At 38.2% G+C, this 27493-nt stretch overlaps 1 long non-coding RNA gene across 1 annotated transcript in view; it reads right to left on the bottom strand.

Annotated features, from left to right (window-relative positions):
• LOC108449576 overlaps nucleotides 1–24885 on the bottom strand; it is a 67376-nt gene extending 42491 nt beyond the window's left edge. Inside the window, exon 1 of the long non-coding RNA XR_001865791.1 lies at nucleotides 24726–24885. This is a non-coding gene — a long non-coding RNA (uncharacterized LOC108449576). The remainder of the gene's footprint in view (nucleotides 1–24725) is intronic.
• Between the last annotated feature and the right edge of the window lie 2608 nt (nucleotides 24886–27493).

Genomic DNA, 27493 nt, shown 5'->3' with positions numbered 1-27493 from the left:
TCTGAAAAAGAGTATCAAAGAGGAGGTCGCTGTGGCAGGGGGTTCCATGCATTTGCTCTGTGTGTCCCCTGCCATGAGAAAGAATAAAGACCTATAGGCCAGACAGGAAACATCACACCAAAGACTTGGTAAGTCAGACAGACATATTTTTGCATTGTTTGGGACTATCAAAATATTATTCACATCACAGCTGAAATGCAGGAGATGTGGTACTGAAAATTTTTAACATTTATATTGAATCATGGTAGTGAGCTTACCCCAGCCAAGCCCCCAGGAGCTAAGGCCCCAGCCAATTGCTTGCTCCCCCAGCAGGGTGGGGGAGAGGATCATTAGGGCAAAAGTGAGAAAAACTTGCAGTTTAAGATAAAGACACTTTAAGAAGTGAAGAAAAAAGAAAAAAAAAGTGACGTAAAGACAATCACTCTCCACCTCCCATCAGCAGAAAAAGGCCCAGAGAGTCTCAGAGCAACATAGGTAGTATTAGAGCACTTCTATATTCATGACAGAAGTGCAGAAGTGAGGCACAAGTTAGAGTCAGAATCACAAAAAGATTCGTTTCTTTCGTACACTTATAAGTTCCTGTCACTATTCTTACAGTGACCTGTGCCTCTGTCAGCAGACAAGCCCAGCAGAGTAAGAGAACTGGCTGACAGAACTATTTCTAGGGAATCTATGTGACATCTAGGAGTGTCAAAACCTGAAAACTCTTTTCTGTCTAGAATTATGTTGATGCCAGGGCTTTTGCTGGGAAAGCTCTGACATTTAGAGAACACACCAGGCATCTAAAATCATGGTTTGCTGAGTAAGCACAAAATGTAACTCATCAAACTTCCTTTTCAGATGTACCTAAAGTGACTAAGGATTTAATTTAGGATACCTAAGGTCAAGTTTCCTCATCATCCATCCCTGCACTGGGACCACTTTCCTGAAGACTATAAGGTCTCCTAAGATGGGAACCCAGGGATAATGTGAAGGAGAGAGTTGCCAAATATGGCAATTGCCTCCAAAGTAAGAATTCCCAAAATCTTGTTGCTATTAGGAAAACTACTGTCATGGCAGAAGGACCCATCATCTGACAGGGAAGGGATGGCAGAGAACATACCCTTGAGAAATTATTAAATATTTGTCATGTTCACGTTAGGTTCCAACCTCTGCCAATAGCAGCAGAGCAGCTTAAGAATGACCTTAACTGCCCTAAAATCTGTGCCTGAATGAGGTCATGACCAAGTCGCAATGATGTTCCTCCTTGTGAGTGAGCAGCTCTAGCATTTGTTCTATCCCAGCTGCCAAACTTGGCAGTTGTGCTGAACTGCAAGTTCCTATTCAGATCCTATCGTCTCTGTTACGCCACACACCTTCCCTCGCAGTTGTGTCCTGAACTAGTCCAGGATCTTTCTGTGCGACCACTTGTAAGAACATCCAAGGAACAGGAGGAAAGTTCTGGTGAGCTCCTTTCTTAACCCCTTCATCTGAGTAGATGGAGCACAGGTTTTGTGCAGGACATCAAAACTGGTTGCAAATCGGAAAACAGAGACAGAGCCCATTCCTGGGATCAAGCTCATCTTGAAGCTGCACCCTGACACCTTCATCCCTTGCTGACCTATTCCTTGGATTACATAGCCCCAGACACAAGTTTAGAGTGGGACAGCTTTTCTTTGGCTTATTGCAGAACATATGGAAAGGAAGAGCTGGGATCCAGAACATCTACGCCACCTTCCTACCAAAAAACTCCGCTCCCTCTGAAGCAACCATCCTGGTTGCTAATGAGCACACAATTTTAAGAGGTCATCTTCTGGGGGAGGAGGGCATGGCTGGACCTATCTGTCTGGAAGGTGCTGTGTTCTTCTTAGGAGATGCCAGAGACTGCTGGTGACACAGGGGTCACAAGACCTGTGGTTACAAATCTGAAGGGTGTGAACTCGCTCATTTCTCTTCTGTCTTTCCTTTTTGTGGCCAGGCAGCCTCTCTCAGCACACAGACCTCCTCCTGGTTTGATGGAGGCTGGCATCCATGGCACTGAGATATGCACACAGACATCTGGACCAGAAGCACAAGAGAAAACAAGCTTAGTGGGAAACCACTTCAGGCTGAATCATGAACTTGAGTGGAACAGCTGAGGAGGGGAAGGAATTGTTTGACAATGGCCACCCCTGGGAGTGAAAGCCACGGGAAGGTAAAGCCTCTGTGAGAAAGACAGTGGGATTTCTTTCTCATTTATTACTGTTGAACTGTTTTATTTATGGGGCAGAATGACCTCTGCTGTTCTTCATACTGCATTCAGGCAGAAGAAGGGAACCTAGGCTCCCATGAGAATTTCCTAAGCAAACACTGTAATTACTTGGGGGAATAAAGATGAGGGCTGGTTACAAAAAAAAATGAGTGGGAGATTAAATTGTTAAGTGGCAGATGAAATCCAGTGTAGGTAAATGAAAAATGTTACATTCAGTGAGAAACAATCCTACTTTTACATTCATTAAGCAGTGGTCAGAGAGATTTTGAAGTTGTTATAGAGAGAGCTGTGAAAAAACAGCAACTCAGTGCTCAGGATCAAGGCCTGCTATCGATGTTCCTGTGATGCACATGTTCTGTCCTCTGCCCATGAACTCTGCATTTGATGGCTACAATCATCTCACTATTAATACTTGATAATGGAATTTATAATGAGGTATCAGTAGTCCAAGCCCCAAAGACCAAGTTTATTCCAATTTAAATGAAAATTTTCCTACCTCAGCTACTAAAAATATTTGCATGCAGCAGTTTTCAGAAGCCTCCATTTAAAATGTAAAGCTCAGGTGAAGTCTCTATGCCAACGACACCTTCAATATGATCAATAAAGAAACAGAGTTTGAAGTTGTTCAAATATTTAAATTGTACCTTTATTGTGATTTACCTGGCAGTATCTAAAGTTTTTGATAAGCATAGTAATTCAGTTCTGATACTTTTAAAATTATATTAAATTCTCCCAAAGCAGAAGTAATATATTAATACACTTTGATTTGAACACTTCAGTTCTTTTCTTAGTAATGTAATACAATAACAGACCTTGTTGCTAATCTTAGAGTGTTTATGTAAGCAGGTACAAAAATAATAATTATCTTCTCAAAGTTCTAAATTATTGTTGGGTTTAATCTTTGAAAGAGACATTTTAATAAAAGAACTGAATGTCTAGTCTTTGCGGACTAAATCTTATAGTGTCTGGCCAGTCTTCTTGCTTATTTTGCACCTTCTTCAACACCCTGTTAGTTGCTAATGGCTCACATGTTTGCCTTCTGCAAAGTTTTGGTTGAGTGTAGCCCTAACACTTTTTAGGGCCAATGCTATTTTTAGTTATCAATTAATTATGTTTTCATTTTTCACGCCCACAAACTCCTCAAAACATCTTCAAAAGTCCAGCACTGTCAGGGAATTTTGAAAAACAGACTTTTCCTTACTATTCTTTAAGTCTTGCTATGAAAATTATGGAGTGCTTACAAATACAAATGCAAAATTCCCTTCAGAGTCATAAATTCAGCCATAGTTTCAATCCCAATATTTTGAAAACGAAATATAGGAGAGGCACAGCAAACAAAAGGAGTGAAGAGACAATTGACAATACTATAATACCTTTACTGTTTTTTTAAATCTGCATCAGGCTACATTATTCAGGTTCAACATAAGGGGAACAGTAGAGAGATTTCAAATATGATATATTTTTGTTGCCATGTTTTACTTTAATGTGCCATTTTTTGGGCAATAAACAGCAAGCACTCTGGCTTAAGCATTTAAGACATGGAATATTCACATCTATCTATCATTAGTGCACAGATGTTCGAGGTAGAGAAATCTGAATTTAGGAACAAGAACAATATAATAAGTAATTTTCTAATGGCCATACAGAAAGCCAGTGGCAGAGACTCTCCCGCAGGTATTCTCCTAAATACCTGCTTACTCAATCTTCCACTGTTGCCATACAGTTTTATTTCTCGTGTCTTCCCCAAAGAAGACAAAATTGGAAAAAAACTTAGTTATACATTTAAAATACTGGTTTTTAACAGTACTCAATTCTCTTTTCTTAGCTTTTTTTTTCACATATATGTAACAAAATTATTTAAATATATCCACAAATGTAAAGAATTATCGGTTTCAAATTTTTTACTTCTTTTCAAGTTATCTTTGATGTCTGTGACCAGAACCCCAGTGCTGCTGCAGCCACGGCTTGAAGTACTTTCCCCAAGACTTGTGCCATTTCAAACATTCCCTTAATATTAAAATAAATGAAAATCAGGAGGTATCTAATTTTCCTGGTTTTGATTTTGTTAATAAAAAGTGAAAGGTTAAAATGGAGCAAACCGTTTCTTATAGCCATAGCAGTACCAAAGCTTCAAAGATGACTTGGAAATGAAAGGCTAAAAACAAGTTACAAATAAAGCACAATATTTAAAATAATTTCAGGAGCTCCGTTTCCACTGAACTTAAAGGGAGTTTGGTGATGACTTAGCTCCTCATAAAATCAGGCCCAGTCTGAATAAAAGCATATGAGGATTCTGCAGCAAGGCCAATAACAAGTATGTGTTTTGCTGCAATATGCATTTTGTAAAGGGATGATGCTTGGAAAACAGCACTTGTGCCTATTTTTAATGCAGCCACCCAGTCCAACAAATTTAAATTCACTGAGGACAATATGAATGTTTATTTACCTCAAATTATGTTCCTTGCTCATCTTGTGGGGGCAAGAATCAGTCAGTACTCTCTGTAACACCACAGTCCCCATCCTTTCCCATTTCCACTCCCAGTCACAAACAGTCTGCAGGACTGTTTGACTGCTTCTGTTACTGCTCAGGGAAGCATCTGGTTCACTGAGGCAAGCTTTCTTGAAAGGGAAATCTATTGTCACACATAAAAAGAGCTTGTTCATTAAAAACAAGAAAGATTAATTTCTTCTTTACAGGAATTAAAAGGAAAACAAGAATACTGCCTAGCCTTTCCCTGGCCCAGTTGTCAGATTCTTTCCAATACTTGAGAGTATGCAACTTAATCCTGTTCACAAGAACCAAATTGAAACCTACGGAAAAGAACCAAAATGTCAAGTTGTCACTACAGATGCAGTTTGTATTTCAGTTGGTTCTGATGGCATTTCTCTCTTTAAAAGGATCAGTCAGAAAATAGGCACTCAGTTCTGCAAAGTCCTGATGATATTAGAAATGTGAGGGAGATTTGCATGGGCACAATCTGAAGTTTTGGCTCTGTAGTGTAGTCTGGGCTTTTATACTTTAGCTGTGCTCTTAGTTTGGAACCCTTAGTTCAGTGAAATGGATGAAGATTATTGAGATGAGGCCGGCTGGGACCCCTGATATCTAGAGCCATCTGTATATTTAAACAAGTGTTTCAGATACTCAAGTATGGTGTATTCTAAGGTACCAGATATGTTACTAGTAGTGAGAAACTTTTTTTGTTCCCAGTCAGCTATGGAACAGCTTACACAGACTAGCTTTTTGAGAATGAGAAAATAAATATTTACAGAAAAAAAAAGTTCTGCTCAGGTGCTATAGGCACTGACAGTGTGCTTGACTCATCATAAAGAGAAAAGCCTCCTTTAGGATATAAGCAGCCATTTATTACAATGGGGTGATTAAGTGGCTGAGGTAGCTCTGAGACAGGGAATGGTTTAGGTATTGTGCTCTTTTTTAATCCCACAGCACACTGCCTTGTAAGTGAAGTGGTAATTTCTTACCAGGCAATCTGAGTCAACAGGTGCTTTTAAACCCCTGTAGACAAATGCTCTCTGCAGTGTTATTTTTATTTACTGACACTTAGATGTTCAAATAGATTTTTTAAAACATACCATTTCACATTAGTAGGAAAATCTGTTGCTTCTACTGGTATCTATCTTTAACTATTTACATGGCTTTTTGTTGGAGTCTGAGCATCCCTGTCTGCCTTTACAGTAAAATACTTGGCATCATCTCTGAAAAGCCAGTGTGTTGGCAGCATCAATCATTTTCTACATGTAAAATTTTTCAGCTTGTAATCAAGGTTGAGGTTTAGAAAGAGCAGTGACTGCAGAAGGACAACCAGGTCTTCCCTATTAAGCAGAGACCCTGACTCAAAGCTTAATGGAAGAAATTATAATATTTGAGTTCCAACAGAGGAAATGCATTAGAGGAATGGCAAGCAGAGGTATTATCTACTTGCCTCTTATCATGGAAGAAATACTGTAAAGTTTAGTGCAATGCTGCTTTAATTAGTCCATGTCAGAAACTCTAGAGCATAATTTAAATACCTGCTATACTCAATAAGAACAGCTAGAAAAATCTGTAGGAACAAGCCAGGTCTGTATATCATGTAAGATCTTTTACTGGTATATCAATAGAAATTGATTTAGTTGTTTACACTGCTCATTGTTATTATAATTTTCTATTAAACTAGCCTCTCTTTCTGTCACATCAATTTGTGATCTGCACCAGCATCAATAATTGGTTAGAGCTGGGATACATACAGTTATTATGGAAAACAAATAAATATTTCAAAGCTATTTTACCTGTTTAGACCTTTTCTTTCCACTGGTGCAACCGTTAAATTACAGAGAGGAAAGGAGTTCATCTCATCTAAGCTTTTCCTTGCTTGTTTGACAGTAAAAGCCCTGTTACAGTTTTTGGTTTGTTCAGAGCTCTTAAAAACCTCTGTCAGAACTCTATGAATTCTAAGGTGGAGTCTCATCCTGGTTTTGTTTTCCCTTTTAATAAAGTAGAGCATACAACTTCATGTAAGAAGGAGTTTTACGTATGAAAGTGGTCTTCTTTGATAAAAGAAAACACTCAGGATTTACAAGAGTTCCTTTTTGAGAGATCCAGACAGACAGCATTAGAACCCACATTCAGTCTATATATGATGAAGTCAACAGGAATTTCTCCACAGTGCACTAATGTTCTGTTTCATTGTCACTTGGAGGGAGGTATCTTTTTGGCAGAGCAACACTCCACTTTGAAGTGATAGATAGAAAGACAAATGCTGAAACTGTTCACAGGAGTTCCAATTAATGCCAGCGTTGATGGGTTTCATTGCCTGTGTGAGCTTCAGCTGAACAACTAAGGCCCTAAACGGCTTGCAGAATTGCAAGTAATTAAACATTCTGTTGCATAGCTCTTTCTGTCTTCTGTCTTTCTGTCTTCTCCTCACCATAAATGCACTGGGAAAATAAAAAGAGATATGGAAGATTTTGTACTTCTCCTTACTGTGGATACAGACCAAAGACCTTACAGGTGAAAGACTCCATATTCTATCATCAATCTCTGGAGTCTTCTGTGAAGAAGCACACAGGATGACGAATTTAAAAACAAATATTTACCTGTCAAAACATCAGGCAAATACGTCACAAGCACCAAGGCAACTTTAGCATATTGTCAGCTGTTTGTTGTAAACAAGAATGCTTGGGGAGGTCCTGAGGGACACACGGTTTAAGTTTTGTGTTGTGTTTAATGCCACAGCATGCTTCCTTGTAAATGATATCCTTGCCCTTGCAGGAGACATTTAGAATATTTGCTAAATATCACAAAGTCTGCATGGATTTCATGCACTGTAGCTTAAAGGTGAATAATTTGGAATTCGGTAAAAATATTGGATTTCCTTGATATTGCTAACAAATTTCTAATAATTTCATTATGTCTAAACACTTACAGGAATATCTTACGTGAGTAAACTAATTGATAAGTCCAGCTCATTCAATTAAAGAAATTAATTGAGGTCCTTTTCTAAAGCCAGTTAAGTCAGGCCAAATACTAATAGTAAAAGTTGACTATGGTTCCTGGCTATAATTGGTTGTTTCAGACAGTGCTTGAGTTAGATAATTTTTCACAGAAAGCATTGTTTTTTCTTCTTCATTAGTATGGTCCATGCATTTTATATCCATTTGCCTGGATAGTTCTTTTCTGCCTCTTACCTTTGGCACAATACCTCAGAAGACCATGAAGTAACACCTGGCAGTTGTCACTACAGAAACCTACACTTGCTACAGAATTGAATTCCTTACTTGAAAAGCAACTAGGTTTCAATTCCTTGCTCTACCTTTGACTTCAGGAACAATGTGCTCTATTTATCTGAGAGGAGAAAGAGAAGACTGTCATCCCCACCCAACAGTTACATGTGCACATGGCTCAGTCTTGTGTAGAGAGGTGGAGTAAATTCCTCCACCTCAGGCACACATCTCTCATACTTAATCCACTCTCTCGTCTGGGCAAAGATGTACTTCCACCTCTGTCCTTCCATAGCTGCCTGTGACAGGCATATGTAAAAGAGAAGATTTATGAAGCAGATGGCTTGTAAAAGCTGTGGTCCCTGATGCCCGACCCCATCCAGCCATCCCTTCCCCCAGGTGAAGAGTCAAAGGAGGGGCTGAAGGAAGTTAATTGGAGAAGCTCATGTTGGACAGACAGACACAACCATATGTCCCTAGTGTTTAACCTGCAAATTATTTCAGATTCTGAACCAGGTTTCTGTCCAACCCCATAGCATGACAAGACTGGGGTATGTACCATCCTCCCTGTCCTGCCGACATGGGAAGGAAGTTCAGGTATGGAGTCTGAATGGAGCTGTGGTCTGCTGTGGGACAGGACTCCTACTGGTGTACTGCTGGGAGCACCAAGCCTCAGAGCAAGAAGCTTGTGGACAAGTAAGAGCTTGAAGTCTGCAGCATGCCAAGTGCCTTTGGTGGGAAGCTGAGCTCATTGACATTTCAATGGATAAAACTCATTTCTCCCTGCCTTCCTCAGAAATAATTTGGCATCTTGTTTTGTTGGAGTAGGCCAACGACACTTTGCTACCTCAAAGGGTGTTATGTGGGTGTACTAATGTACACTAATGTAATTGAGGTGAGGCAAAATTTTTAATGAATACCAAATTTGCAAAAAAAATTCTCAGAAACCAAAACTATGTAAAAAAATTTAGTGAAATTAAAAAAATATATATACCTGGGAATATTTTGAAATGCCAAGAACTTTGCTTTGACATTTTTGATTAAAACATTTGTGTTTTGTGTCAGACATTTTAATTAAAAACAATACAAATAATTTAAATCACAGAATGAAAAATACAGAATTTAAATAATTTTGAAATATGTAACAGAACAAAAATTATGGGCTGAAGAACGCCCATGTTTTGAATTCCTAAAATCATAACAGGGAAGAAGTTGCTTCTCTTCTTTCCCCAAAGAGAACTTCTTTCATCATCACTGATTTTCTTCCCTTATATTTTGGCAGATATATGAGCCGCCGGACTGAAATTATTTTTCAGACCCCATTATTTGCTCACCTATGTACGTAAGGCACTTTGAAACAACCAGAGTATAACTTCCAAATTTCATTTATATGTTCTTAATCACTTTGTTCATTCTGTTTACAGGTGTTATCAAATGTGAATTGCTATTATTCTCTATGGAAACAATTTCCTTTACAAATAGCTTTTGTTAGACACTCAAATACAGGGGATAAAATGTACTAGATATTAGTAATCAAATGGTAAACTAAGATATTTGGTATTGATTTCAGTGCAAGTGCAAATATTCTTTTACACTGTCTTATTAATATAAAATAGGAGAAAGATGCTGCAAAAAGAGCAGATCTTTGAGTACAAATATTACATCATTACTATGTCAGAGGCCTCTTCACACAGCTTTATGGCCCACAATAAGTCTATTGTTTACTATAAAGACTCAGCTGTGGACAGAAATGTCCAGCTGAATGGTCATAAATGATTAAAGAAAAGTTTATGTTCTGTGAGGTTTATTTTATGAATATAGTTCATAGTGCTTAGTCCTAACAGTGATCCATAGAAGGGAATGGATGAAAAAGTCATGTAAAGTTCTTGGTGGCTCACATTTGCAATGGAAAAAACTCATTGAATTGAAGATGGAGCAGGTAGGTGACTGCTGGAGCAGAATGAGAGCAGCTGCAGTACAGGGTGGAGGCACTGCCCATCTGGTCTGCTGTATGTCAGAGGGACAAATTTGGAAATCCAGAGGGATACTTGTAAAACTGTCGAGGCAGTGTGTATATACCTTGGATTGGGGAATTTTGTCTTCTAGTTGGATCAACCACTGGCACGTGCAGATAGGTAAAAAGCTGTGATATATTTCCATCTGTTCAGATGTATTTGTATCATTCAGATACAAAGTATATCAAAGTACCTATATCTTAGTACCACTTAGTTTATCTAGACACGTCATGAATTCTCATGTTTTGGTACAATTCAGTCATAAATTCACAACTGAATTTATGTTTCTTACAGAAAAATGCTCCCCAAGCCTCGTTTCTCCAAAGCTTCACTTCTGCTAGGATAGAGTTATCTGCTATGTTGCTCACTCTTCTCTTGGTGGAAGCAATCACCTTCAGCAGAATGAAGTTCCCTTTATCAATTTTATTTTTGATGCTGAAGACAATCTCCTCAGAAGCAGAAAGCAAAGGTTGGAAACTTGCTTCACTCTGGAGTGAAATGACCCAAGTATTCACATTTTGTGAATGCAATAACCACTGGAGTCTTGCACGAAAGATTTTTGTTTTCCTGAATTGTTTTTAAAACATCTCCTAGAAAAAAATCCTGGACAGTTTTTGAATGTTGGTTTCTTGGGGTTTTTTAAATTTGTTTGGGTTTTTTCTTGTTCCCCCCTCCAAAAAAAAACCTGCTTCTATGTCTTTGTGGGACTTGACTTGAAGATTTAAAAATAGTATAAAATATCTTTAAAAAATGCACTTTACCTGAAACACAATGCAAAATATTGTCTGATGTTCTTTCATCTGGTTTACATCAGAGGTCAAAGCAATCAGTGATGTAACTGGTGTTCAGATGTAAAAATTGAATGACACAGACCAGAAGAATATAATAAAAAAAAAGAATGTAATATTCTCTTCATATATTCCCAAGAGCAATAAAATAATTTTGAGAATTAACATCTAGTGTGATTCTGGCACGCTTGGGCAGATCAAGATTTTGTGCTGGAAATACATTCCCTTTTTTAAAACAAAACAAAACCCAAAAAAAATCTCTTTATCTGAAGGATGAATGAGCTCCTTCAATACATTGTAAATGTTACCCTGGCTGTGATCCAAGGGTTGTGATGTGGAAGGAATAAGTTGCTTAATTTCTGCATTTGAAGCCTTTGTTAAAAAGATGTTTTAATCTTTTCTTGACTCCACTATAGTCTAAAGTCTGGTTTAACATTCCAGCCAAGCCACAACAAAAAGCATCATTGTTTGACATGCTTTTCCTACAGAGCCTGTCAGATGTGCTGCATTATCTAAACAATGTTGGCAGCAAGTACACAAGTAGCAAGTGTGAATCAAATCAAAGATGTCCTCAAATCCAGACTCCAAGCCTGAACGTTCCCAGACTCCAAGGGTATAGCAGGAGTGTCTGGTTATCAATAAGTATAACCAAAAATAATCTAATCATTTAGAATTCAAATCCAAAAGTTGATGGTTTCCTACTGGTGGTGAATAACCCCCGCTCTGTGTTTCCATCCCGCATTAGAACCACCAAATTAGGAACTATTCAACTTTGTTCTGTATCTCAAACACAAAAAAAGGGGTTGTTCATAGGAGAATATTATCTGACCCTTGCTGAGACACATGAGTAAGTCCCAGTGCACAGAACAAGCAGTGAATGATCATGTCTGCTGATCGTCTTGCACTGCCTTCAGCCTCACCTTCCAACCTACTCGTCCTGCTTGGCACTCTCACAGTGCAGTGACCACCTTGCTAAAATCTGCCTATTCAGGTCTTTGGGCAAGTTTTTCTTCACCTACTTCCATCTAAATGAATTAAGCCAGCAAAAATGTCCTATTTAAACTGCGGAACTGGTCTGACTCACAATGAGTAAGGCGTGTTTGGGACTGATTGTATGAACAGGTCAGCCTGAAGGTCTGAGGAAAGCAGCACAGAGAAGCCAACTACATTAGCTCTGTGATGCTATGAACAAAGATATCTTCTGAGTAAAGAAAAGTACTTGCGAAAGAACTCAGAATGTCAGTAACTTCTTTTATTGCTGCATCATTCCTACTTACAGTGTATGATGGTTTGAAAGAAATTTTTATTTTTCACAAATATAATTTTGAAAGTACACCTTGATACAAGATAGAGTACTTTTAAAATAATTTTTAAAGAGCATTTGTTTCAGGGAAAGTTTCACTAAAAACCAAGATCAAGTGGTGAAAACAAGATTAAATATATTCAGTGCAATCAGCTAGCACTAGTAAATATGAATTGTAGATCCGTATGTTTGACATGCAATAACAATTAGTTTGAGGTTCTGTGAGAATATTAGAACTCTTTCTGTGGGAGGTGCCACCATATAATAGAGAGATTAAGGGGCCAGGATGTGGTAGATGTTAACTGAAGATTCCGGTCTTTGCAATATGGTAAAATTATGTTCAGCTGTGTGGCCTTACAAGGGATAGAACCTGCACTTGATTTCAGCACACCAGCACAGGCCAAGCTGTGCCTCAACAGCCTCTGTGAGAGAAGGGGATCTTCCCTTTACCAGCTCATTACTCCATGTTGTCAAATATTTTACTTTCTGCACTCACAAAAGGAAACCCTAATTAATTGACTGCCATATAGCATTTTGCTACTGTGACTATATTTAGGCATAAGTATAAAAAGGCCTCATTTTGTGCTGCCTATTAGTATTATTCTCAAAAGTCATCTCTCACTTTTACATTTTTACTTTCTTCTTAAAAAATAAATACAGTTTATATTGTGGATTTAAATACACATTAATAAATTTAGCAGGATTCTATAACTTGATAGGTATTCACCAGAAATCAGAAACACAAAAAATTCCCTTATTCTTCAATGTCAGGTCTGCAGTCTTGTAAGGAGCTAAAAATAAATTATAGAATTCTTAATTACTACGCAATTTCATTAAAGGTTATACATCTATTTTGGTCATGTACATTTTAAACAGCACACAAAATTTATATTATTTCATTGCAGTTTGAGCAAATGAGGAAAAAATATTTTCTTACTCTTGTATGAAATTTGATTTTGTGCATAAAAACAAAGAAAAAAGTAAATAGAAAAGAGTAGAGATATTAAGGACAATTTTTTGTCTTTTTTGAGGAATTGAAGGACTAAACTTCAAATGTTGTCTGTTTCTTAGGGGAAAAAGGCTGTCTCAGGCAGCTAGGAGGAAAAGAAAATATTCTTATTAGCAGTAAGAATAAGTTTGCTCATTTAACAACATGGATTTTCTAACTCCTATTTCTCTTCTCCTCCAATTTTAATTATATTTTGTTGTAACAAATAAATGTGACAATAAAAAAAAAAGATCATAATGAAAATGGAGAAAGACACGAGATTCTCCAGTAGCATAAAATAAAAAAAGATGACAGTGTGCCAACAACTGTGTATGTATCATTTCATCTACTTTATGAGCCAGACGGCAAGGTTTGTCTTTGTATGAATTATTGGTTCTAAATTAAAACACTGTGGTAAAACTAGATTCACTTATGACTGAACCTTCTTATTTATTTTAATACTGTAATGATTACTTTCAATCTTCTAAAAGATTTTAACTCTGGTTTTAAGGAACTCTGCATTTCAAATTACTTTTAAATGCCAAATTTTATAGGACAGAAATATTCCCTATAAGAGCAAACATGAATGAAGCAGGACAAGAGGACACTCAAATGAAAAACAAATTACCTGAAGAATAGAAATGAGAAATATTTGTTAATGTTGTCAACCTGAATAGTTTTCTTTTGCCTGAGGGAAAATTACAGTTGATCACTGAATATAGAAGAAAAAAAATGTTTATATCCAAGTTCTTATCCTACCTTCGTATCAACTCATAAAGAGAATAAAGACTTGTAACTTTGCTTTCCCTAGCTTTGAAACTTTAAAAAGGTTGCCTTTCCAATAATTTTCATAAAAATGGAAGTATGATTTTCCTTGTCTCCAAATGTGCTTTCCCTCTCTGTTTTTTTTGCTAGAACTTTCCTTAACCTGGAGTCATACAAGAAAACCAAAACTAACCAGAATCCTTACAGTCAATGACTGAACATATGGGCTTCATGTGATGGTTCTGGAAGAACAATATGTCACAGAATCACAGAATTAGCTGACTTGGAAGGGACCCACCAGCATCATCAAGTCCACCTCCTGGCCCTGCACAGTGCCATCCCCAAGAGTCACACCATGTGCCTGAGAGCATTGGCCAAACTCTTCTCGAGCTCTGTCAGGCTGGTGCTGTGACCACTTCCCTGGGGAGCCTGTTCCAGTGCCCAACCAACCTCTGGGTGAAGAACTTTTTTCTTATATCTAACCGAAACCTCCCCTGACACAACTTCAAGCCATTCCCTCAGGTCCTTTCATTGGTCACGAGACAGAGAACAGATCAGTGTCTGCCCCTCCTCCTCACAAGGAAGTTGTGAACTGCAATGAGGTCTCCCCTCACTCTCCTCCAGGCTGAACAGATCAAGTGTCCTCAGCTGTTCCTCATATGGCTTCCCCTCAAGGCCTTTCACCATCTTTTCTGCCCTCCTTTGGACACTCTCATAGCTTAATGATTTTCTTATATTGCTCTGACTGAAACTGCACACAGGACTCAAGGTCCTTTTAGACCAGATCCAGAGATACTCTTCTAGGTCTAGAAACAATGTTTTCCAATCATGAGCTATATGTCATCCGAGTAAGAGCACATGCAGTATACAAGGACTGCAAATGCCGATATTAAATCTGTGGTACTTCATTGTCAGAGTTATGAAATTTTCATTTCAGGCTTCCTTTACTCATCTGAAAAGGACTAAATAGATAAATAATGTAGCACAATCAGTGCTTTAGGCATACATTGCCAACTGTGCCATCTGCAGACACCAGTCATGAACAGAAAGTGGTCAGTACTCTTCCATCCCTTCTGATTCTGGAAGAAAGGCAGCCAAATCTTGAACCACACAAATTCTTTTTCCTCCACATCAGTACACCTGTATTGAGCATGCAGGTTCCTAGTACTCAATTTCTCTTTCTCTCTGTCAGCCTGGGCAGAAGAGGAAAACAGCCTACAAAGTCTGCTTTCTTCCGAGGCAAAAGTCATCAGGGGGGCTGCTGGCCAAGTATCTGGAGTATTCATGTCCAGCAACCATTAGAAGAATCTCCTGTTAATTACTTGGGGCCGCTATATGTGATTGCCAATCAATATTCCAGCTTCAAATGATATTAGTTAAATGTGACCAAAAGTTATTACATTTTTACATGACTATAAAATACAGATAATACATCTGTCCTCTTAGATGGCATCTCCAACAATTGTCATTGAGCCGTAATCCCTTATTGAAAAGTCTGTTCGGAATTTAATGAAACCTGTGTAAAATTTTAAACTGTAATTATTTTAATCTTGCTTCCATGGCAGATTAATGAGGAGAATTTAATATCTTTTCTCACTGATCCATTTTAATTTATTCCTACAATATTTATTCTCATTTTGTTTTAAGACTGGTCAGAAATTACATTAACTCAGCAGATACAGAAGAAATCAGGTAACTGCCTCGATTCTTTTGATGTTGTGTTAAATTGCCTAATCACTGTCAGTGACCCAATGATGCTTTGTTTTTCAAGTACTGGCAAACTGGCAACATCTATATGTCTTGCACAACTGAGTCATTTTTGTTTGAGTCACAATCCACTTACACAGCATAATCTTACTGGCAGAAGGTGGCACAGGCCTCCCCAGCCTCAGAGGAATTTTCAGACTAGAGCCTCAATCTCTGTCAGGCAAAAAACTTTCTTCTTCACTGAAATCCATTTTTTCCCTGCAGTTTGAAGGAGGCTAAAATTTCCAGAATAGGTCATTAGAAGCCATAAGCGAGGCTGCAATTTTAGAAGTGAAAAATGCAGCAAGAAATGCCACAAAAGAAACTCCTAGGCAGTAATGGCTTCAAAAAAATTATCTTAGTCATAAGAGAGTTAAATAGCTCACTATAAAGCTAATCTTCTGTGATTTTAGTGAGAATTAACATATTTCAGGCTTTCCATGAGAACCTAGCACAGTAGAGAGGAGACATTCAGAGTCTCCCTGTACAGGGAAATGTTATGGAAAGGATGTGCAAAAAGCACACTTGTATATTGATGTGTTTCATAAGCGTAGCTTGTGCCAGAAGTGAAGAACTCATCTACCTGTTGTGGAAGCTCATTGAAGCCCATCTGGTCTTCTGGGAATTTCTTCTACATGGGCCAGTGATCATCTGGCACCAAAGAGGCAGGCAACCCAGATTAATCTGATTTGTCTTGGATAACATCACATTATCTACATATATATGTATCTTTTAGTGCCCCTGCTTGTGAGGCTTACTGTCTATCTGACTGTATCCCTAACTTTTGAACCTGTTGGCCAACCTCAGTCATTGAGAAAAGGGTGTCAGAGATAAAATTCCACAAGTTTAGCAGAAAGACGTTGCTCAGAAGAAAAAGCACTTCTTAACATGCTCCATTTAGGAACAGGCTTCAGCCGAGCTCACACCATGGGAGATAGATGGCCTAAATACCTGCAATGCAAGAAAAACTTTTAAATGGGGCTTACACTTTACTAGACACCAGAGAATCCAACTGTGAGGCACAAATCCATAGAAAACCAGGCTTCATTTATTCTGTTCACTGCACAGGGAGCTCCTTGTTTGTACTAAAAGCAAGGATGACTTTCAGCGTAGTTTCACTTTTGGCCAATATTATTTATTTATACCACGCTGCAAATGTGAGTGGCATTTTGCCTTTCCTCCAATGTTTCTGTCTTGAGGAACTTGGCCTACAGGCCAAAATGTCCTCAAATTCACTTGCTCTAGCAATGGTTCACTGTTAACTTGATACAGGAGGCAAGTCTTTCTATTGAAGTCAGTCAGAGTATCTGCCTTTCCCTGCCATGGTGTGATGAGAATTCATGATGGGCATGCGTGGGAGGAGATGTCTGATCCTCCAGATTCTGAGCTTTGCACGGAGGGCTCTAAAACAGGTCAGAAAGATGACTATTTTGAAATCACAAGCAATTCATTTTTAGAGACATTTGGTTTCCTTGTTGCACAAAGCCCATTTTAAATACATATTTGCAGACTTTTAGATGTATTACCATCTATTTTACTGAAGGAAAAAACCTTCCCAAAAGAAAGCAACATATCCAGTCCTACATTTATGGTTTCAAAATATCAAAGGAAGTGTAACACAGCTCCACATGCTGACCTTGAGTTCTTCCTTTCTGTGCAGGGCTCAATCCTGCCAGGCGCTCAGTGCCCCTGATTCACTCAAGCTGAAGACACTTGTGATCTTGTCTGATGCTCAGCACCTTCACCAGCACAGGGTTTCTGCACAGTTTTTGTCAAAGGTAAACAGACTTATTGACTAGGCATTATGTATTTTCTCACTTAAGTAATAAAAAGGCTTGGTTATTTAGCAGAATATTTGAAAGTAGAGCAGCTGATGTAACAGCACTTCTGTGTTGTAATAAAAATGAGGGGGATTATTATAAATACAACAGCATATTAATGAGTGCTTTTATGGTATTCATTTCAATTGCTCCATCTTTAAAGATGTATTTCCACTGCTATTTTGATACAAAGTAAATTTTCCAGGTATCCCGCACTTTCAACTTCACATTGTTCTGTTATTTAAAACAATTTTAGGGCTCTTTTGTTTGGAAAAGAGGATATACAGCATTAATAAGTATGCCAGCCATAATGTTTAAGTACTGGGAGCCCTTGAATGGAGTTGAATATTTAAATACATTCTAAATATGCTGCTAGTAGGCTCCAATTAAGGCATGTGAGAAGCATAGTGTAGGTAGATCAGAATATTCCTAATGTGTCTTAAACTTACCAAGATGAGTTTCTCTCAGTGTTTATTCATTAGCCTAGCTAGCACAAAAGGCAAACTCCACTCCATACTTAGACATACCACATATAATAGTATGCCCAAGCTAGGGGAAAAATGTGTGCTCTGACCACATACCAGGTAAAAAAAGATAGAGAATCCGAGTGAAAGTACAGTTTTCACATGTTTAAACAAACTGAGAAGAACACTAAGCAGGAGTTTAGGTGTTACCTTGATTTATCAGAATTTAGTTAAATGATACCTTCAGTCTTCACTACATGTTAATGATCATAATCTTGGTTAATGTAAGACCAAAATGCAGTTTTTATGCCTAGTGGAGGCAGGGACTCAGAACAGTATAATAAGGTTGCTTAAGTAGCACAGCTGTATCACCATATACATAAGACCAATATTTTTGGATGTGCTGTCAGCTTAGCATCTCAAGCCAACTTTTGCTTATCACTCAGGTGTTAAAGAAATTCTTAATAAATTAGGCACCTATAACTTGTGGACTGATCTTTCCGTTTTAGAAAACTACTCAATTTCACTAAGGAGAGGTTATGTCATTTATGAAGATGGGATATATGTATACAGATATATGTCTTTATGGCTATAAATAACTGTAAGAAAAAGGTGAAGACAGAAGAAAAAGTAATATCCTTCACTTCAGGAATTTCCTCTTCTGAGGCAACCGCCATGGAAATCTCTGAGTTCCACTAGCTCTTCTCACCTCTCCACTTTTTTTCAGAGTGGGAAAAGGCAAGGCTGGTATTACTTCTTTTGTACTTATGGTCAACATTGTAACAAAGCAGTTTTCTATTAAAGTTCATCTCCTGGCTTCCTTTAACTACAGACCTTATCTGGCTATCTAGATTCCTTCTAAGAGATACTTTCTCCATAAAGCACTTCTTCCCAACTGTATGGACTCTTTGGGGTTCCACAGCTTTCTTCAGTGTCTGCAGAGGAAGTCTGAGCAACAAACATTGACTAAATCTTCGAAAAATCAGAATTAAATCAGATTAATTACTTCCCCAGAACCTGAGGAGCAGAGGTGAAGGTCCATTGACGTAATAGCTTACAGAGGTGTTCTCTGGGAAGTGCAAGGAATGTTTTCCAGTAAAAGAAGATCTAGCATCTTCTTTTCACTCACTGAACATGTAAATAAAGTTTCAGACATGTCTTGAGGAGTTAATTTTTAGTATTTTTAAAAGGCTTATTTTGGTATTAGTCCAAGAATATTTTCTCAGTAATATCACATCATTCTTGTTTGATTTTGACCTTTTAAATATTTAATTAAGCTTTTATATATATTTAAAGAAAACAAATTCTGTTACAAAAAAAAAAAAGCTCTTTTGAAATGCATAGCTGAAGAACTTCTGGTCATTTCTTATCCCCTCAAAATGCTTATTCCATTTTTTTTTTTTTAAACAGATTGTTGTAAAGAGTCAACATTTGTAAATGTTTTGCCTTGAACCAAATAGTCATTTTCCTTCAGGGAATGGTTTTCATTATAACTTAAAAGACATACATGTCAATTGGACATTGGGAGTAGAGGGAAAAGTGCAGGTTTTCCTGTGGCACTTGCTTGGCTTTTACGACAAAACAATGCAAGGGATATTTCATCAAAAATGAAAGATATCCTACTTCTTACAAAAAGCAGGTAATAAGGGAGGCTCATCTCTGTCTTTACAGGATCCAGTCATGTGCTGCTACTTGGGGAAAAAAGGGTGCAGAAAATCAGTAGAAAAAGCCTTTTTAAACCAAACTGCAAAAGAGTGCCACAAGGAAGCCCCCGACAAACACACAGCTGGTGGCATCTGACATCTCTGGAAGGTTCAGTGAGTTACAAAGAGATGATGCTTCAGTGCAAGCATTGCCTCAGACTCCAGCAAGAAATGAGGGACTGGGGCCAGAGGGCTGGAAGGATCCAACCAAAATGTAACAATAACTTGTCCAAGCACAGATCAGCACTAAAAATTAAGAAAGCTAAAGGTTTACATAATTAAAGGTGTGGCTGCTCCAGAAAAGTACATGAGCCCACGGGGATTAAGACTGGCCTAGACCAAAAAGGGTTACTTGGTGATAAATAACCCTTAGAAATGGTAATTATGTTATGCCCTAATGTTATTTACTGCCTAATATTGTTCACTGTGACTCCTTTAATTAATCTACCTGACATCCTCACTAACTCTTTCCTTTCATCCTTTGCTGAGATTAAAGGTCCTTTTTATCTTATTGCTTTTATGTTCATTCTTGGGTGAATCCAGTATTAAATTGGATGCCGGCGTGAATTTTGAGCACCCATGGCACTCACTTTTGGGGTTCACAGCAACCTTATTGCACCTTCTAAATTTACCCAACACAGAAGTTCCCAAAATATAACATTTCCCAGTTATCAAAATCCTTTTAAGTGACAGCATCTTTTTTTTTAGACTCACAGAAAGCCTCTGTGCTTTTTTCAAATCAAGATTTGTCACTAGGCTCTAAGTCACTCTGAGAAGCTATCTAGCTAAATTACCCAGTAATTTTCCTTTGCTAGTTTGCCCAAAAAACTCGTGAACACTCCACAATATTATTTCCCAAGACTGTTTTTTCTCTCTTGGGATATCTTTGAACTGCTTTTAATTACTCTGACTGGTCAAGTTCTCTACTGAATATGCTCCAGTTCCCTGAAGCAGATCTTCCTGATGACTTCGGCAAGAAATAAATATTATTATTTCACCTTGTCATAAATGGCCCATGATCAGCTCTACGCTGCAAAGCATAATCTCATGGCCCTTTATAATTGTGATGGCTAGTTCACAGAAACATTTTATCCTGCAACACATATACTCCAAGGCAGATTAAACAAATTACTTGTTTACAAACAGTTTAATGAGGAGTAGCTATGACACACACAAGTTTCCTTTCCCCCCCGAAAGAAGCACACTTCCTATTTTCTTTATACAGATGGCACCAGCAGACTCCTCTGTGAAGGCCTTTCAGTGTGTGATCATGCAGCCACAGGACCCACATCCCTGTTCCGCGCCTGCCAGTGACTCCTCAGTGTGGGTGGGACCCTGGCCAGCACTGCCCCCCTCACCTGGGAGTGTCCCTCTGACTTCAGCCTCTTCCCTGCAGCTGAGTGTGAGCTCCCTGCACACAGCAACTCCAGCTCCCAGGACTGTGCTCAGGGGAGCGTTTCCCTGCAGCACCGCTCCAAGCTCATGGCCAAAATCCATGAGCATCCAGGCTCGTGTCTCTGCTTTCCTCTCTTGCAATCCCTCTTTCTGCAGCCCTTGAAAATATGTTTGATTCCACCATCATTCAGAAAATAACCTTCCTTTTCTCACATAATTTAGTTGTCATTTCCCCCCTCTTCACCTGTAATGGTATTTTATGCTTGTGTGGTATTTTAAACATTTTAAACCAAAAATAATAATTTTTCAATGGTTTCTTCATAAAATGTGGTGGTGAGCCAGACAGTTGCTCATTCTTTTATGTGTCTTGCCTACCAAAGTGGTCTTGTGCTTTGATTTCTAAGCTTTTGGCTGGGATACTTTTTTAGTTCTGAGTTAATATAGCACTGGGCACAAAGGGAGATCTTGCCCAGGGGTAGAATGGTTAGACATATGTTCTCTGGAAGTACTACTAACAGTAATAATAATTATAATAATAGCAAAATTTCTTCAAGGATACCACACATGAGGAGTGAGATTGCAGTCAAAGGATAAGTGTTATTAAATTTTTGATGAAATAGTGAGATGCTGTGGTGGAAAAAAAAAACATTTAAAGGAAATATTTTTGCTCAATTTCTGTTTTATCAAACATAATGAAAATTCAAATTCATTTAAATTTATGTTTTGTGATTACTTTTGCCATTCCTCTGAGAGTTGTCTGCAATAACTTTTCAACTGAGCTGAATTCTGTAACTTACTTAAATGATAGTATTTCTGCTATGTATTATCAAACTGTTTAACTAAAACGTACGGAGACATCAAGAATTTTGATGTAAAACTGCAGCTGTTTGAAAATGAGCAGTGAATGTCATCTTTAGAGCAAATTTTGTCATCACCCTGCTGGGCACTTAGGTATCTTCTGTTTTCCGTATTACATATATTTAAAATATATAAAGCAGAATGAAATTCGGAAAAGATAGGTATCAAACTACTTGCATGACATTACAACCCTACATTACTACTGCCATAATAATATCAAATACCCAAGGCTATGAGTAGTGATAATGATACTAAGCCTAGCACAGATTCTCACTAAGATGATGATCTCTGTTCTGATGCCTATTGATATTAAATACCAATAAAATTCAGGCCCTTGTTGGGAGATACTAATCAAACATATGTTCTGCCATACAGATCTGTCTCTACTATTATCATGTAATAATGGTGCTCCGCAAGGCGCAGAGAGCAGTACACAGCTTGATTCAGTTCCTATTATCAGGTAATACGCAAACTGAGCTGACTGTAGTTTGAAATTTCTGTGCAAGAAAAGGGAAAGTAAGAAATACACTAGTGTTAAAAAAGAGAAAGAACAAATGGGGAAACTGTATGCCTGTCAGGGTGAGAACTGTAGGCTTACAATCATTAGCTTAGCAAAGACTGAGAAGCCATAGTTATATTTTATTGCTTGTATTAACTACCACTATGTAAGATGACTGGTGACAAGGTGAAGATGATGAATAGAAAAGGCAGTAGCATAGCAGAGCTGTATTCCACTGATGTTTACTTTTGTTTCCCTAAAAACATAGAATAATGCTTGAACAATTTGCATCCAATTCAGAAATCAGAATGGTAAGGCTAATCTAGAAGGATACTTGGAATTGCTCTCTCTTGATTCCTGCTTCATTTTCCCCATCATTCTTTTATGCTACAGGTACTTGAGTGTCCTGGCTGCAGGCAGGAGTGGCTACAGACATAGAAGCTGCATGATTAATATGCTGTAAAGATCAGTTTCATTGAATGCTGCTAGTTGCTATTAGTTTGCTAAAGAGATGGTTCTCTTACATTCACAAGGGGAAAAACATGACAGATACCTCTATGCAAAAGATCAAAACAAAGAAAAGTATTTTTTTAATAACTTTCAATTCTGCTTGTTAGGCATTGCACTTTGTTCAGTACCATCAACAAATTAATGTTACACAAGTCAGTGTTCTGATAGGCTATATGATGTTTCTGATTTTCTGTTTTGCTCCCTTGGAAAGTAAAAAGTTTTTTTGACCCAGTGTTATTCTACATGACTTGGAGACTTTGTCCATTTTTGCAGTACTAGTCACAATCTTTACTAACCAATACATTTTAGATGTTAACATAGCTAGAAATTGTAAACAGTTATAGCCTTGAAAAGCTGAATTAAAAATTGCCCAAGTTCATGGGTACAGCTCCTCCTGGGGCCATAGATGCTTGTCTTAGTTTTGGCACTTTTCATGGAAGAAGAGACTGAAGACGCTAAGCCACGCAGAAAAGAGCAGTTGCAACAAGCCCAGACAAAAAGGACAACAGGACATAACAAGCCTCAGCAAACCCTCAGCACCACTGCCCTAAGGCATCACTACAGGCACCAGTTCAGCAAGTCTGGGCAGACACTTGGAGAAAGGGCAGCCTCTGTGTGGATCCTGTAGGGTCTAATGTCAGCCATGGAAAGCATCTGCATTTGGTATCCACATTGCAGCTACAGCTGGTGGAAGAGAAAAGGCCCTTGCAGGATGTGATTCACTGCTTTTGATGACCTACGTACCAAGCAGGCACTCCTACAGCACTGTTCATATATTTTTTCCCTGTTTTTCTCCTTTGAGACCATCATTTAAATTTAAATAATGTATAGGTCCATATGCAGAAATTCCTATTTTTTCTGGTTGCACAGTTTTGAGGGAGAACATGTGCTCTTGACACAGAGATTTTTCAGAGGTGTTTCATATTCTGAAGCTAACAGCTCGGTAATGTTAGAGTCACTATTATGTCTATTTGCAATAAGCATTGTGGTGCCAAATACCTGATCCAGGCATCTGGACTTAGTCTTAAGGTACCCTCATGAACTTCCATGGAAGGAACTAGGAGCACCCACATTCTGCAAGGTACTCTCTGTGGCAGTTTTGTGCAAAGAAGGGGCAAATTCAGCATCAACTTGTTGTTCACTAGTGCTCACTTATTGAAAAATAAACTTTACAAGGGAGGGAGGGAAGGAGGGAGGGAAGGAAAGGAGGAAAAGAGAGGAAGGAAGGAAGGAAGGAAGGAAGGAGAGGAAGGAAGGAGAGGAAAGAAGGAGAGAGGAAGGAAGGAAGGAGGAAGGAAGGAAGGAGGAAGGAAGGAAGGAGGAAGGAAGGAAGGAGGAAGGAAGAAAGAAGGAAGGAAGAAAGAAGGAAGGAAGAAAAAAGAAAGGAAGAAAAAAGAAAAGAAGAAAAAAGAAAGAAAGAAGAAAGAAAGAAAGAAGAAAGAAAGAAAAAAGAAAGAAGAAGTTTAAAAAACCATGAAAGATCAAACATTTGTTAAAATAACTATATTAATGTTATTTGAACTCATATATTCACACACAGAATGCCTCTCATTTTAAATGTAAATACTTATCTGTTCCTCCACAAGAATTTTTCAAAGAAATTGGATTCTCTTTCTTAAAAATTTGATCCTGGAAAGCATTTGTTGTTAATACTGAAACCTCCATTTTGAAAAATATAATCAATATTTGAAAACTGACTATTTTCCTGTTTTCATTTATGGGAAATGTCAGCATAAAAATGAAATTAAAAACAACCTTTTTTTTTTTTCTCCTTTCTCAACTTTCCCATGAAAAACAAATGGTATTTTCCTTCAACTCTACTGGCAACAGAAATGTCAATATAGAAAGCCTTCAGGCATCAGACTGGGTTTCTCTTCAAAAGCGCAAGGTTAATGAGCATATTGAGAATTGTCAGGAACTTACAAGTCTGAAGGAACCTCAGATCCATCTGCTGGCCTATTTGCTCCATGACTCACGGGAGAGTGAAAGGTTGAATTAGCAGCCCTTCCCTTTAAGAGGATAGATAACACTTGCTAGGCTTCTGATGATCGATCCCTCCTAGAACCAGATCCTGCAGATGGCTTCCAAGATGTTAGCAATTCCCTGGAGGATGAGTACGTAATCTGAATGTTAGAAGGCTTCACTTATCTACTGGGCAGAATTTTTTTTTTGGTAGTAAATAAAACAAGATATCATAATTGAGAGGCTTTGAAAACGTGTCATCAAAACCCTTATGTTGAAATATAATCCTAAGAAATACTGCCAGTTTAAAACAGAGGCAATAACTTCACCACCACCACCCTTTATTCAGAACAATTATTTGCTTTTCAAAACACTATCTAAAAAACTCAAAAAAACCAAAGTAAAAAAACAACTGCAATACATATAATTCCATGTGCTAATGGATAAAGATAGACTTATGGGTGGGAAATGGTAAAACCCTATAACGTTTTTCATAACCTTATTCACACTAAAGAGAAATATATGTTCTCAGGGGTACCACATTTGAACAACTGCAAAAGACGTAGCTGTAAATGTAGAAAACGATACCATCCATTCTGCATGAAAGTGTCACTGCCTGACTCAGTGACACAATGCAGCAAATGTTAGAGCCTGGATCAAAACAATATTCAGGAGTTTTTTTAAAACTCTGCTATATACTTGCATTAATAGATTTTAAACTTCTTTGAAAAACATGGAATGTTTAACAAATAAATTTTGACGTTAAAATAATTTTTTTTCCTCATGTTGTGCGAGTGGCTACAATGTTCCATACAATGTAAATGCATAGAAATATGCGATTTAGTACAGGTAAAACAAAGTTATATATGAATCACTGTTTGGCATTTCTCTTTTCTTTCACAGCTGTATTTTTAAACAAAAACCTTTCTTTGTCTTGAATCACGATGTAAAGCTGCTGTGCTAATCAATTAATAACATTTGTGATCATCAGGTAAATTGTTTTTGTTACACTGATTTTTATCATGATCATTGTTCTGTATGTGTACCTGATTATTATCAGCCTGCAGGACGTGTCTGTGCAGAGAGCAGGGTAATGCACAGTAGATCCTTGCAGACTGCAGTAACTGAATTGAAAGCTCCAGGCACTGCCAGAGCACCATGCACAGAATAGAAACCAGCTAAAACGTCATGCTAAAATTCCTTCATGTAGTCTTAAATTCTCCAGAAACTTACTGTATGTATCTGCACAAACAGACACATTGAAAATCTCAGCAAATAGTAATTTTCTGGATTTACTGCATCAGGTGGTAAGTTAAATAATGCAAGGCACAGAAATTGAGTAAAAATCTTCCTGTGAGCCTGCTCATCACAGACATGTGAGCAGCTGGTTCCCACTGCAATTCCTATTTTCTTCTAAGCCTCCCCAGCTGGGATAAGTGAAAGCTTTATCATGGTCACTGACAATCTGACAGACATCTGAGATAGGCTGTGAGTCAGTCCCCCATGCATCAGGAGGAACAGAAACTTCCTCATGAAGTATTGGCACCTGCAGCAGCTTTCCTGCTTTGATTGCCCATTTCAGGGCACTGCACCTGCTCAGAGTGCTGCACCTCAGCACGGACAGCAGGGAAGGCTACACCAACATCTCTCACACACTTAGTAAAGGTTAACATGGAAAGTCTGAGTCTGTGATCCTGCTCAGAGTATAGCAGCTTTTCACATGAAAGGCAAAGGGATGCTCCTAAAAGATGAGGGATCAAACAGTTCAAGACTCACACTGTCTCTGTGAAGGCTGGTGTGGCACTCCCATATGCCACACCATCTGTAATGATGGAATATAGAGGAGATGGTCATGGGTTTGGGCACATCAGTGGCCTGATACACCAGTGCTCAGCACCTTCTTGCGGGGGCCGGGTTTGTGAGCTGAATCAGCCTGCAGTGAGAGGCTCATAGTGGCCAGCAGGCATGTGGGGATGCCACCCCACCCTGAAAAGCGCTCGATTCTTGGTGCTAGATCCTTCCAAAGTAAAATGCTTACCACATGAAAGAATGGATTGAAAAACATTTTTCTGGTAGATTAAATAATTCCAAGAGTAGACAGAGGAATGGCTTACTGTGGAGAAAAGAAATATATCTGTGCAAGTACAATTAATTATTCTACATTATTTATATATTAATTCCAAGAAAATGGGAGGGGGAGTGGAACAAACAAAAACAAAGCAAAGAGAAGATTCCCAGTAATTGGAGCAGTTTCAGTATGACAGTCAGGCAGAGATACCTACTTATTTTACAGGTTGATGAGACATTTAAATGAGTTGTTAAAAATTCCAGGCAAAGACCAGTGTGGCAACCCCACTGTGTAAAGATGCTCAGTGACAAGCCTGGCAGGTTATCGATGGAGATTTGCTAAGGCCTGTGCTCAGCACGTACTTAATGCCTCTGTAATCACAGCTCAAATGAAGCTCACCTCCAAACCTTGCTGTATTTTTTCAGAATCTGACAGGATCCCTACCTACATAAGAAATATAAAGACACCAGGGTACATCTGATAAGAAGCCGACCTTCTTTTAATTCATGTTAGTTGCAGAAATACATGGGTGTTCAAGAAATACAGGATTGGATCCAAAGAATGATTTCCTAAATTATACCAAAATATTCTGTGTGGCTGAACTAAATAGTCCAGAGATTCTCCCATGAAAACACATAACTTGCCAACTTTTGTGGCATGA

This window comes from Corvus brachyrhynchos, unplaced genomic scaffold (assembly GCF_000691975.1).
Source record: "Corvus brachyrhynchos isolate BGI_N302 unplaced genomic scaffold, ASM69197v1 scaffold28, whole genome shotgun sequence".
Taxonomy (NCBI): Eukaryota; Metazoa; Chordata; class Aves; order Passeriformes; family Corvidae; genus Corvus; species Corvus brachyrhynchos.
This window is presented reverse-complemented; position numbering and strand designations above follow the sequence as displayed.